The sequence below is a fragment of the Salvelinus namaycush genome, chromosome 26 (assembly GCF_016432855.1).
Source record: "Salvelinus namaycush isolate Seneca chromosome 26, SaNama_1.0, whole genome shotgun sequence".
Taxonomy (NCBI): domain Eukaryota; kingdom Metazoa; phylum Chordata; class Actinopteri; order Salmoniformes; family Salmonidae; genus Salvelinus; species Salvelinus namaycush.
This window is the reverse complement of record NC_052332.1, coordinates 7,663,337-7,678,566: the sequence shown is the minus strand read 5'-3', so window position 1 is coordinate 7,678,566 and position 15,230 is coordinate 7,663,337.

The window sequence follows — 15,230 nt, the reverse complement described above, 5'->3', positions numbered from 1 at the left end:
GACCACATTAGAAATCCATATTTCCCAAACATTGATAAAATCACCATGTGCAATCACAGTAGCAAGATTTGTGGCCCCTTGCCATGAGAAAAGGGCAATAATTGGAGCTCAAATAACATTGTAAATACCACCAATATTTATCTATTTATTTACAGTATCTTCCACCACTACAACTATTTGCACATTGATAAAACACTGTACATAGCTGATAATATAACACTTCAAATGTCTATCTTTTCACAAAATAATTTAGTGCAATGTTTACTGTTTATTATTATAAATGTTTTTGTATTTTACCCCCTTTTTCGTGATATCCAATTACTATCTTGTCTCATCGCTGCAAAACTCCAACAGGTTCGGGAGAGGTGAAGGTCAAGTCATGCATCCTCCGAAACCTGACCTGTCAAACTGCGCTTCTTAACCCGCTTAACCCGGAAGCCAGTACAAACCATTCATTTATAAGTTAAAAAATATATATATAATGTAGCAGCCGAAGATTGTCCCTTTAATAAGTGTGTGCTGTGGAAACAATTCCCTTCTGGACGGATGGTAAACAGATAAATCGATTAGTCAGGCTCTTAGCTAATATATTTGTTGTCTTCGCTAACTATCATCACAACCATTTGGGTTGTATGTACCAGAGGTGTAACATTTCTCAGGCTTTTGCAATTCAGATAATGCGTTTTTTTGTTGTTGTGAGATCTAGTTGTTTGTTTATTGACTATAGCGCACATTGCTTGACAGGACATGTAAATTGACACAGCTTAACAATCATCTAGTCAAGACTGTCGCATTATGTTTATTATCTTGCAACATCTGTTAAATGAGTCAATGGGCTAAGAAGACCAGACCCAGCTTATTTCTGTTTCAATGGAAGTCAACCAGGGTATAGCTGTGGTATTGATTTTGTTTCAGTCTATACAGATAGGGAAATATGGTAAATCAGGACACAGAACACAGCTTCTGAGTTAATTAATAAAATGTTCCCATCCTCAGCACGATTGAACAGTTTTTGTGTCAAGAGAGAATTGGGGTTTCCTGGGTAAACATTCCCTTTCACACTTCTATAATAGTGCCCAACAATGGAGTTGTCATAATACCCATAAAATGTAGCGGTCAAACACGGAAATGGTTCCAATTGTTTTTCCACGATAGTTTTTTTTTTGTATGTTTACCCCGGTGTGACGTTTTGATAACTCTCTCAGACACGGTGACTTTTATAAACATGTTCGGCTCTATTTACTCTCAGATTCGAAAAATGCTAATTAGCATCAACACAGACATCGTGCAAGACTACAAATCCCTTCAAGCTCCTGCACGTCATCTCTAGCTGACACCTTTGCTAACAGGTATTGTGTCAATTTTAAACTTGCACAAGACAGTTCACAGAATTGTCAATTAAAGCAATTTAGCCAATGTATTCATAAATGCGGAAGACAGATTTCAGTTGAAGGCGTTCAGTTGTACAACTGACTCGGTATCCCCTTTTCCCTAAAACATTTTGCTTACATTAGATACACTACATGACCAACAATATGTAGATACCTACTCATCGAACATCTCATTCTACAATAATGGGCATTAGTATGGAGTTGGTCCCCACTTTGCTGCTATAACAGCCTCCGCTCTTCTGGGAAGGCTTTCCACTAGATGTTGGAACATTGCTGCGGGGACTTGCTTCCATTCAGCCACAAGAGCATTAGTGAGGTCGGGCACTGATGTTGGACGATTATGCCTGGTTCGCAGGCGGCGTTCCAATTTATCCCAAAGGTATTCGATGAGGTTGAGGTCAGTGCTCTGTACATGTAACACTGCCTTTTATGGAGATTTTTCTTCATCATGTGTTGAAAGTCTTATGAAAGCATTATTAGTTGGTTAGATATTTATAAAGCTAGCTTTAAATAACCTGTATTCCTTTAAATAACATCTCCCGGGGAAAGTGTCAGACGGGTTATGAGTAAAGCAGGTGACGATGACCTGTGGGCACTGTACAGCTACAAGGGGCGGAAGGGGAAAAGTCATAATCTGTGATAGGATTTAGCATTCACACATTTAAAAGGAGTACAGTACACAAGGTCAAGTATTGTTTTCATAGGTGCGTTCAATTGTAATCACAGGAATGTGGAGGTCGAAGATCTGGAAACTTACATTGGTTTGAACTCTTCGTTCTGCACCACACAGAAGAACTGGTGAACAGCAGGTGGGTTTATTTTAGAATCCATCGTGCCCACAATGGTGCTCATCTGAAGAATATACAATTTGGCACAGAAAAACGAATTCTATTAAATTGTGTGATAAATCACCAGTCTTTTCATATTGAATAATTAACTGTTTTTGTATCCTTTAATGTGCTAAATTAAGATATTGGAGAGGACAGCACAGAAATGTAATTTAAAAAAAGATTATTGCATTGAACCTGAATTTGATTTTGTTTATTTATTATGTATCATAGTTTTTCAGAGTTGGTATCGCATGCATTTGTATGTGTTCTGATTGAAATTGAGAAAATGTCAAATTAGTCAAAGTTTCGGAGCTGTATTTAAGACATACAGTATATGAATACACAATAAGACACGTTATTTAAAGGAAGCTTTATAAATGGCTATCCAACTAAAATGACATTTCCTAAGACTATCAACGCGATGAAGAACAAAAATCATAAAATACAGTTTTACAAGTACACAGCATATGAAGAGGATGTGAACATTTGAATGACTCAGAAACTGTGTTCTGTGTCCTGATTAACCATAATACCTGATCTATATACTGTAGACTGAAAAAAACACTACAACACCCCAGCTTTCCCCTGGTGGCGCAGAGGGTTACGGATTTGAACACAAATCCAAAGTAGATGTGTTCAAACCCCACATGTGCAGATTGTCAACATATGAAGATTAAATAATATGGTTGTGTTTCTATGATTACATTTCCCATGAATTAAATTAAATGCTGTGTGTCTACATCACCTTGTACTAATGGGTCTAGAATACCATACTAAATGTGAATTGCTGTTAAAGCTCGAGAGAAACATAATGGGGATGAATTCCAATCGTATTTCTTATGCTTTAAGGAACTAGAAATGTGCATGTGGTAATATTATGTAAAACTGAAATATAACATGTTCCAAATGTTCTGAGAACCTCCAAGACAAGGTCAAATGTATATTGTGTGAACATCAACGGCATATTATGTTAAACCTAAAACAAATAGGTTATGAACATCAGAAGCACTTACTTATTTGGAAAGTGTGGAACATTGCGCAACGTTGAGTGACTTTTCTTTGCTAACACAATATGTGAATATAACAAGAATGTTCTTGCAACATCCCAGACAACTCACATAACTTAATTAAATGCTCTGGGAACCTTTAAAGAACAGGTGTTGTGTCAACAGTTTTACAACATTAAGGGAATATCCTGTGCAACCTAACTTAAAGAATGTCATCATCACAACTGAGTGTATTTTGTGCTTTGGGAACCTATCTCTTGTAATGTACCCGCACTGTTACCACAACCTAATTAAACGCTCTGGGAACAATTAAAGAGCTCAAAGAGGCTGTTCTGTCAACATTCTTGCAATATCAAAGGAATGTTTTGTGCACCCTGATACAAATATTATCTGGGATGTCAGCACAAATGGACAATTTTATTGTTTTTTGAACATATCTCTTGTCATGTCCCGCAATGTTCCCACAACCTAAAGACGTGACTGATGACGCAACACACTTCTGTGTTGTCTCCGTATTGCTGTACTGTTTGTTGCTAACTTTTTTCTTTTTACCATTTAATCAAACTCTGTATTTAAGTTTACCAAGGTCTTAGTTTTGTCCTCACACAACTTTTTAATTCAACTCTTAATCTGGACAAACAGTGCCAGTCAAAAGTTTGGACACACCTACTCATTCAAGGGTTTTTCTTTATTTTTTACTATTTTCTACATTGTAAAAAACAAAAAACATTTGTCCAAAGAAATTAGCTCCCTGGTATACAGAGTCTGTATAGAACTTCCAGGACCTAGGAGTAATGGAGACACTCAAGTTTTCATCCTGTATCTCTTGACACATTCACAAAAATAGTAATGGGGCCTCTAAAACGTCCAGCTGCCTACTGGACCCTATTCCAACTAAACTACTGAAAGAGCTTCTTCCTGTGTTTGGCCATCCTATGTTGAACATTATAAACGGGCTCCCTATCAATAGTCTCTCTAAACTGCGCACGTGCGCGGAGCTCCCTGGGACTGCTGCACAAAGCCAAGAAATATAAGCCCACTGAGAGTTTTCCCTGTTAGTTAACACTATCAACTTTTTTCAACAATCGGCCCATATCACATCTCCCATTCCTCTCAAACATTTTAGAAAAAACTCACTGCCTTTCTGAAGACAAATAATGTACACGTAACGCTGCAGTCTGCTTTTAGACTCCATCATAGTACTGAGACTGCACTCGTGAAGGTGGTAAATGACCTTTTAATGGCGTCTGACCAAGGCTCTTCATATGTCCTCGTGCTCTTAGACCTTGATGCCGCTTTTGACACCATCGATCACCACATTCTTTTGGAGTGATTGGAAACCATAATTGGTTAACACGGACAAATTCTTGCCTTGTTTAGATCTTATCTGTCGGAAAGATATCAATTCGTCTCTGTGGCTGGTTTGTCCTCCGACAAATAAATTGTACATTTTGGTGTTCCTCAAGGTTCTGTTTAAGGACCACTATTGTTTTCACTATATATTCTGCCTCTTGGTGATGTAATTAGAAAACACAATGCCAACTTGCACTGCTATGCGGACGACACACATCTCTACATTTCGATGAAACATGGTGAAGCCCCAAAATTGCCTACCCTGGAAGCATGTGTTTCAGACATGAGGAAATGGATTGCGGCAAATGTTTTACTTTTAAACTCAGACAAAACAGAGATGCTAGTTCTAGGAATCAAGAAACAAAGAGATCTCCTGTTTGATCTGACAATTAATATTGATGGTTGTACAGTCACCTCAAATAAAACTGTAAAGGACCCTGATATTACTCTGGACCCTGATTTCTCTTTTGATGAACATATCAAGAATATTTCAAGGGCAGCTTTTTTTCATCTTTGTAACACTGCAACAATCAGAAACGTTCACTTCTAGACTAGATTAATGCAATTCTCTACTCTCTATCTACCCGGATAAAGAACTAAATATACTAAATACGACTGCTAGAGTCTTGACTAGAACCCCAAAATGTGATCATATTACTCCACGGCTTCCTGTTAAGGCTAGGGCTGATTTCAAGGTTTTACTGCTACCCTATGAAGTGTTACATGGAATTGCTCATACATATTTCTCTGATTTGGTCCTGCTGTACATACACTACATGACCAAAAGTATGTGGACACCTGCTCGTATAAAATCTAATTCCAAAATAATGGACATTAATATGGAGTTGGTTCCCCTTTGCTGCTATAACAGCCTCCACTCTTCTGGGAAGGCTTTCAACTAGAGGTTGGAACATTGCTGCGGGCACTTGCTTCCATTCAGCCACAAGAGCATTAGTGAGGTCGAGCACTGATGTTGGGCGAATAGGCCTGGCTCACAGTCGGTATTCTAATTCATCCCAAAGGTGTTCGAAGGGGTTGAGGTCAAGGCTCTGTGCAGGCCAGTCAAGTTCTTCCACACTGATCTTGACAAACCATTTCTGTATGGACCTTGCTTTGTGCACGGAGGCATTGTCATCAGTGGTGGAAAAAGTAAAAGTTGTCAAAAATATAAATGGGAAAGTAAAGCACAGATACCCCAAAAAACGATTTAAGTAGTACTTTCAAGTATTTTTACTGAAGTACTTTACACCACTGATTGTCATGCTGAAACAGGAAAGGGCATTCCCCAAACTGTTGCCACAAAGTTGGTAACACAGAATAGTCTAGAACGTCATTGTATGCTGTAGGGGCCTAGCCCGAACCATGAAAAGCAGACTCAGACCATTATTCCTCCTCCAACAAACTTTACAGTTGGCACTATACATTCGGGCAGGTAGCGTTTTCTTCGCATCCTGCAAAACCCAGATTAGTCCGTCAGACTGCCAGAGGGTGAAGCATGATTCTTCACTCCAGAGAACGCATTTCCACTACTCCAGAGTCCAACGGCGGCGAGCTTTACACCACTCAAGCAAACGCTTGGCATTGTGCATGGTGATCTTCGGCTTGTGTGCGGCTGCTCGGCCATGGACACCCATTTTATGAAGATCCCGACAAACAGTTATTTTGCTAACGTTGCTTCCAGAGGCAGTTTGGAACTCAGTAGTGAGTGTTGCAGCTGAAGACAGACGAGTTTTTCTCAATACGCGCTTCAGCACTCGGCGGCCCCATTCTGTGAGCTTGTTTGGCCTACCACTTCGCAGCTTAGCGGTTGTTGCTCCTAGATGTTTCCACTTCACACAATAACAAACTGACTTGTTGGAAAGGTGGCATCCTATGACAGTGCCACGTTGAAAGTCACTGAGCTCTTCAGTATGCACCATTCTACTGCCAATGTTTCTCTATGGAGATTGTATGGCTGTGTGCTTGATGTTATACACCTGTTAGCAATGGGTGTGGGTGAAATAGCCGAATCCACTAATTTGGCGGGGTGTCCACATACTTTTGTCCATGTAGTGCACCTACACATACGCTACGGTCACAAGACGCAGGCCTCCTTATTGTCCCTAGAATTTCTAAGCAAACATTTACATTTACATTTAAGTCATTTAGCAGACGCTCTTATCCAGAGCGACTTACAAATTGGTGCATTCACCTTATGACATCCAGTGGAACAGCCACTTTACAATAGTGCATCTAAATCTTTTAAGGGGGGGGGGGGGGGGGGGGGGGGTCAGAAGGATTGCTTTATCCTATCCTAGGTATTCCTTAAAGAGGTGGGGTTTCAGGTGTCTCCGGAAGGTGGTGATTGACTCCGCTGTCCTGGCGTCGTGAGGGAGTTTGTTCCTCCATTGGGGTGCCAGAGCAGCGAACAGTTTTGACTGGGCTGAGCGGGAACTGTACTTCCTCAGTGGTAGGGAGGCGAGCAGGCCAGAGGTGGATGAACGCAGTGCCCTTGTTTGGGTGTAGGGCCTGATCAGAGCCTGAAGGTACTGAGGTGCCGTTCCCCTCACAGCTCCGTAGGCAAGCACCATGGTCTTGTAGCGGATGCGAGCTTCAACTGGAAGCCAGTGGAGAGAGCGGAGGAGCGGGGTGACGTGAGAGAACTTGGGAAGGTTGAACACCAGACGGGCTGCGGCGTTCTGGATGAGTTGTAGGGGTTTAATGGCACAGGCAGGGAGCCCAGCCAACAGCGAGTTGCAGTAATCCAGACGGGAGATGACAAGTGCCTGGATTAGGACCTGCGCCGCTTCCTGTGTGAGGCAGGGTCGTACTCTGCGGATGTTGTAGAGCATGAACCTACAGGAACGGGCCACCGCCTTGATGTTAGTTGAGAACGACAGGGTGTTGTCCAGGATCACGCCAAGGTTCTTAGCGCTCTGGGAGGAGGACACAATGGAGTTGTCAACCGTGATGGCGAGATCATGGAACGGGCAGTCCTTCCCCGGGAGGAAGAGCAGCTCCGTCTTGCCGAGGTTCAGCTTGAGGTGGTGATCCGTCATCCACACTGATATGTCTGCCAGACATGCAGAGATGCGATTCGCCACCTGGTCATCAGAAGGGGGAAAGGAGAAGATTAATTGTGTGTCATCTGCATAGCAATGATAGGAGAGACCATGTGAGGTTATGACAGAGCCAAGTGACTTGGTGTATAGCGAGAATAGGAGAGGGCCTAGAACAGAGCCCTGGGGGACACCAGTGGTGAGAGCGCGTGGTGAGGAGACAGATTCTCGCCACGCCACCTGGTAGGAGCGACCTGTCAGGTAGGACGCAATCCAAGCGTAGGCCGCGCCGGAGATGCCCAACTCGGAGAGGGTGGAGAGGAGGATCTGATGGTTCACAGTATCGAAGGCAGCCGATAGGTCTAGAAGGATGAGAGCAGAGGAGAGAGAGTTAGCTTTAGCAGTGCGGAGCGCCTCCGTGATACAGAGAAGAGCAGTCTCAGTTGAATGACTAGTCTTGAAACCTGACTGATTTGGATCAAGAAGGTCATTCTGAGAGAGATAGCAGGAGAGCTGGCCAAGGACGGCACGTTCAAGAGTTTTGGAGAGAAAAGAAAGAAGGGATACTGGTCTGTAGTTTTTGACATCGGAGGGATCGAGTGTAGGTTTTTTCAGAAGGGGTGCAACTCTCGCTCTCTTGAAGACGGAAGGGACGTAGCCAGCGGTCAAGGATGAGTTGATGAGCGAGGTGAGGTAAGGGAGAAGGTCTCCGGAAATGGTCTGGAGAAGAGAGGAGGGGATAGGGTCAAGCGGGCAGGTTGTTGGGCGGCCGGCCGTCACAAGACGCGAGATTTCATCTGGAGAGAGAGGGGAGAAAAAGGTCAGAGCACAGGGTAGGGCAGTGTGAGCAGAACCAGCGGTGTCGTTTGACTTAGCAAACGAGGATCGGATGTCGTCGACCTTCTTTTCAAAATGGTTGACGAAGTCATCTGCAGAGAGGGAGGAGGGGGGGAGGGGGAGGAGGATTCAGGAGGGAGGAGAAGGTGGCAAAGAGCTTCCTAGGGTTAGAGGCAGATGCTTGGAATTTAGAGTGGTAGAAAGTGGCTTTAACAGCAGAGACAGAAGAGGAAAATGTAGAGAGGAGGGAGTGAAAGGATGCCAGGTCCGCAGGGAGGCGAGTTTTCCTCCATTTCCGCTCGGCTGCCCGGAGCCCTGTTCAGCTGCAAACAGCTGCCGGCAGGGCTTTCTCCTATGGAGCTCAATTTTTATGGAATGATCTGCCTACCCCTGTGAGAGATGCAGACTCGGTATCAACCAAAAGTCTTCAGTAGGTCCTATGATTGAGTGTAGTGGCCCAGGGGTGCGAAAGTGAACGGCAAGGTACTGGACTGACGAACCGCTCTTGCTGGCTTTGCCTGGCTCTGCCTGGCCAGCTCCCCTCTCTACACTGGGATTCTCTGCCTCTAACCCTATTACGGGGGTTGAGTCACTGGCTTACTAGAGCTTTTCCATGCCATCCCAAGGCGGGGTGCGTCACGTCGTGCCAAGCTTTTTTCACTTTACTCGATTTGGGTGGGTTGAGTCACTGACGGGATCTTCCTGTCTGGTCTTGCGCCCCCCTCGGGCTCATGTGGTGGAGCAGATCTTCGTGGGCTATACTCAGCCTTGTCTCAGGTTAGTATGTTGGTGGTCTCTCTCTCTCTCTCTCTCTCTCTCTCTCTCTCTCTCTCTCTCTCTCTCTCTCTCTCTCAGGACCTGAGCCCTAGGACCATGCCTCAGGACTACCTGGCCTGATGACTCCTGGCTGTCCCCGTCACCAGTCCACTTTGTCATGCTGCTGCTCCAGTTACAATTATCTGCCTGCGGCTATTGAACCCTGACCTGTTCACCGGACGTGCAACCTTATCCTGGACCTGCTGTTTTCGACCCTCTCTCTCTCCCTCCCTCCATTCCTCTCTCTCTACTGCACCTGCTGTCTCCACCTCTGAATGCTCGGCTATGAAAAGCCAACTGACATTTACTCCTGAGGTGCTGCTAACCTGTTGCACCCTCTACTACCACTGTGATTATTATTTGACTCTGCTGATCATCTATGAAAGTTTGAACATTTTGAAAAACAATCTGGCCTTAATGTACTCTTATAATCTACACCCGGCAAAGCCAGAAGATGACTGGCCACCCCTCAAAGCCTGGTTCCTCCTAGGTTTCTGCCTTTCCAGGGAGGTTTTATTAGCCACCGTCCCTCTACATCTGCATTGCTTGCTGTTTGGGGTTTTAGACTGGGTTTCTGTATCATCACTTTGTGACATCTGCTGATGTAAAAAGGGCTTTATGAATAAATGTGATTTGATTAAAGAAATGTTTTAGGAACCTTTAAAAACAGACAAAATGTGTTTTGGGAACATTCTTGCAGGCAAATGTTTTATACAAACATTGTATAATCATCAGCACGACTGGACAGCTTTTGTGTTATGAAAACATTTGTTGCTACCAATTTTGGTTTCCTGGGAACATTTTAGTGAATCATCCTAAAGTTAGGTAACATATGAAGCTTAAAAAATATGGTTATGTTTCTATGACTAAATGCTGTTAAAATGAAATGCCATGTGTTTCTATATCACCTTGTAGTGCATCGTAGAGAAATTACAAGATTGTTATAATACTGTTATTGCATCGAATGGTTGTTTTATGCAACAGAATAGGGTTCTTAGAACTCTATTGTGTCTGTGTGAACTTAGAGGAGTTTCTGAGATTCAACTCTAACAACTGATTTATGATGGTCTTGTCCTCTCTTGGAGCTCGCATTCCATAGAATGAGTTGGTGTTTGTGTCCTGGGAGGTACCAGGGTGGAGATGGCTCGGGTATGGATAATGATGAGGGGAACCTTGTTTTGAGGGCCAGACCCTGATTTCCACACAATGCGAACAGTCTTTACAGCAGATACTGTCTGCTGTGAATTATGACTTTCTTTCATATGAATCCAAACCTTGTGACCCATTCCACACATCTGTTGTTTGTTGTGTAGGCTAAGGGGGTGTATCTTTGCTATAAAAGGTGTTTGCATTCTTTCTCTCAGGGCTCTCAACCCAACAGGCACCATGTTGGGTCGACCAGCCATCGTTATTACTCTATGCTTTCCTTATTAATACGTTATGAATAAAGTAATTGTCACGCCCTGACTTTAGTTATATTTGGTTTCTTTATTATTTGGTTAGGTCAGGGTGTGACAAGGGTGGTTTGTTTAGTTTTTGTATTGTCTATGGGTTTTTGTCTTGTTTAGGGTTTTTGTTATCTATGGGGATTTTGTATTGTCTAGGGGTAATTAGGTTGATGGTGGCCTGGATGGGTTCCCAATCAGAGATGATTGGGGAGCCTATTTAGGTTGCCATTTTCCAAGTTGGTTTTGTGGGTAGTTGTCCTTGTTAGTTGCCTGGATGCACTACGTTGGCGTCACGTGTCGTTTTGATATTTATTGTTTTTGTTGGCGACATCGATAAATAAGTATGTACGCTCAAAACGCTGCGCCTTGGTCCACTCCTTTAAACGGCCGTGACAGTAATATCCTGATTGGTGATTGACCTTGTCTCTCCTCATTATTGATTCAAACTTCCATGACAAGTGGGCCTAGAATACAATCTTCAAATGTGAATTGCCATTAAATCTGTAAAGAAACATAATGGGGAAGTATTCCAATCTGCTTTCGTATGCTTTAAGGAACTAGAAATGTGTATGCTGAGAATGTTCTGGAAATATCATGTAAAATCTAACTATAACATAACACCTCCAAGACAAGGTCAAATGTATATTGTGTGAACATCAAATCAAAATGTATTTGTTACATGCGCCGAATACAACAAGTGTAGACTTTACCGTGAAATGCTTACTTACAAGCCCTTAACCAACAGTGCAGTTCAAGAAGAGTTAAGAAAATATTTACCAAGTAAACTAAAGTCAAAAATAATAAAAAGTAACACTAACATAACAATAATGAGACTATATACAGGGGGTACCGGTACCGAGTCAGTGTGCAGGGGTACATGTTAGAGGTAATTTGTACATGTAGGTAGGGGTGAAGTGACTATGAATAGATAATAAACAGCGAGTAGCAGCAGTGTACAAAACAAATGGGGGGGAGGTCAATGTAATAGTCCGGTGGATTAATTGTTCACCAGTCTTATGGCTTGGGGGTAAGAGCTGTTAAGGAGCCTTTTGGTCCTAGACTTGGCGCTCCGGTACCACTTTCCGTGCGGTAGCAGAGAGAACAGTCTATGACTTGGGTGACTGGAATCTCTGATAATTTTATGGGATTTCCTCTGACACCGCCTATTATATAGGTCCTGGATTGCAGGAAGCTTGGCCACAGTGATGTACCGGGCTGTACGCCTTACGGTCAGATGCCAGAGCAGTTGCCGTACCAGGCAGTGATGCAACCGGTCAGGATGCTCTCGATGGTGCAGCTGTAGAACTTTTTGAGGATCTGGGGACCCATGCAAAATCTTTTCAGTCTCCTGAGGGGGAAAGGTTTGAACATTATGTTATACCTAAAACAAATATGCTGTGAATGTCAGAAATTGTTGAACATTGTGCAACATTGAGGGAATGTTCTTTGCTACCTCAAGTACAATATGTGAATATCACACAAATATTCTTGCAACATCCCAGACAACTCCCATAACTTAATTAAATGCTCTGGGAACCTTTAAAGAATTTAGACCAAGTGTTGTGTCAGCATTATTACAACCATAAGGGAATGTCCTGTGCAACCTAACATATAATGTCATCACACCTGGGCATATTTTGTGCTTTGGGAACTTATCTCTTTTAATGTACCCACACTGTTCTCACAAACTAATTAAATTGTCTGGGAACCTTTAAAGAACTCAGAAAGGCTGTTCTGTTGACATTCTTGCAACATCAAACGAAGGTTTTGTGCACCCTGATACAAACATTATATCCAAGTCAGCACAACTAGACAGTTTTAGTGTTTCGCGTTCTGTTGTCATATTCCCGCAATGTTCCCACAACCTAAAGAAACGTTTTAGGAACATTTAAAGAACAGACGAAATGTGTTCCGGGAACATTCTTACAACATCAGGCGGATGTTTTAAACAAACGTATAATCATCAAAATGGCTGGACAGCTTTTGTGTCATGAGAAAATTTGCCTCAACCTAACGAATGTTCTGGGAACCTTAACAGAACCAATTTTAGTTTGCTGGGAACATTTTAGTGAATGTTAGGAGAACAGCTTATCTTCTGGGAATGTTCCCAGTTTGCTGGGTAACTATGTGGGAATACATGGGGAAAAACAACTGTTCTCCAGGAAAGTCTTAAGGCATCTGTACATAGCTACTTGACTCCAATTGACCGTTGAGCACAGATGATGACAAGGGCATGCATGAGGAGAGAGAAAGAGAGGAAAAGATACTGACGTATCATGTATCATATTCACAGCCATATCGTTGGAAAATCACACTTCATCAACCACTCCGATACTCTCTACTACAGATTGCTCACTCATCCTTCTTTAGAAAAGTGCTGTTCATGTGGCTGCTTCCTCATAGCCAGATGAGATGTATCACAGATATTGTGGTGGCTTTGTTCCAACTTTCTCTCCAGCCCAGTAAGTTTTCCTGGAATCTCCCGCTCTCTAACCTCCCATGCCCTCTGTGGACCTGTGACTGGAATTTCGATTTGAGATCACAATTAATGAAATATTACAAGTCCCCTGAGGGTACACAGACAGTCTAAGATTACATTTGGGTCACAAAGTCGCTGTGTTTGCAAATGAGAAATAGATAAATGGGCAAAGTCTGACCTCATCCAACAAATCATGAACGTTCGTTTCAATATTGGGAGCTGGCTAAAGCTATGGACATCTGCTAAATGGATAACAGAAACTGAAAGTTGATTGGCGAGAGAGGTAAAACTCCCTCTGAGTATATTTCCACTGTCATTTGGGATGGAAACGAAAATATAAAATATAAATAGTAAAAGTAATAGTAAATAGTACAGATACCCCCCAAAACGACTTAATAAGTAGTACTTTTTAAGTACTTTACACCACTCCATATTAGTTTGTAGGCCAAACCGTTCGGACACTACAGACAACTTTATGAGAAGACCGATTTTCGGGATATCTCATGGTCTGACAAACACCACTCTCGCTCTGTCACCTGCACCGCAGATGCAGAAGTGTGACATAGACGGATGCGATGGACTGACATGCATCCAAAGCAAAAAAACAGATATATCTAGCTTAAACTGACAGATTTTTATAAGATTTTTATAAGGATTGTTTTATTATGCTAATTCGATTTCCGCACTCATCAACCTTAGCGGGATTTAAGGACCAACCATTTGACCAGCCAGTACCAGCAATCAGCGAAACGGTAGATCTGTATTGCTATAGTCATGTTTAGATTAAGAAAGGCAAAGCAACAAAAAAAATTGAACCGCTCTCTGTATTTCAGGGCTCAAGTTCCTTGTTTCCGTGGGAACGGATAGCGGAACAACAGAGCACTTTGTATGACCTCCCCCCTGGACGACGTCATGGATGCAGGGCTGACACCCAGGTCTCCCCCTGCTGACCTTGCGGTCCAGGCGTTGGCATGACGTACATTGGGAGCTCTGACTTAGAGGGCTACAGGGCAGGGATGGAGTATCCAGGAGAAATGAAGACTATAATGTCCCTAGGAATACTACAACAACTGCTCTGGCACGAGATAAAACTTCAAAATGTGTTGTTCTTTTTTTGGATCTATAGAATTATTTACGGTATTCCCCAGTAGTCAACAAATTCCACCGTAGCCCAAGGGAGACTGTTGTGCTTTGTCCAAGTTATATTGAGAGGATAGGAGTACCCCTGTGTGCCCCTGTGTTTGTGTGTTTGTGTGTGTGCTTGCACATGCGTGTGTGTGTTTCTTCTACAACCTACAGCTGTCTCCAGTTTTCTAAATTCGTTGGTGGCCCTACGCCTTTTGAAATGACCCTAACACTCCCTGTCGCTGGACAGCTGTCTGGCGTAGCGCCTTGCTGCCACTTCTCAAGTATCGAAGCATACCAACGATCTGAAATTGATTTATTTGCCTCTCTATCAACAGTTGGCTTTCAACCACTCTCTTCAGAACCCTGAGATCAGCATACTTTACCATTAGTGAGTTCAAACAAAAGGCCAAACCTGTTTTCAATCTTCAATAACTGCTTATCAGTCTTTCTAAATGACAGTGAAAGAGGAGTGTTTGGGAATAAGCCCGTTTCCCCTATGCCTCATTTCACAAGGCTTTGGTTCAGGCCAGCCAAACACTTTCCCTGAAATCGTATGAGAATCTAAGAGGTTCCGGAATTCCGAAGTCTGTTTGTTCCAACTTCCAAACTTAAAAAAAAATGTAACCTTTATTTTACTAGGCAAGTCAGTTAAGAACAAATTCTTACTTACAATGATGACCTACCCTGGCCAAATCCTCCCCTAATGTTGACGACGCTGGGCCAATTGTGTGCCACCCTATGGGACTCCCGATCACAGCCGGTTGTGATACAGCCTAGGATCTAACCAAGTATCGGACCAGGGTCTGTAGTGATGCTTTTAGCACTGATATTCAGTGCCTTAGACCGCTGCGTAACTAGGGAGCCTTTTGGTGTTGTCACTGTTTCTGCTAATATTATTAACAC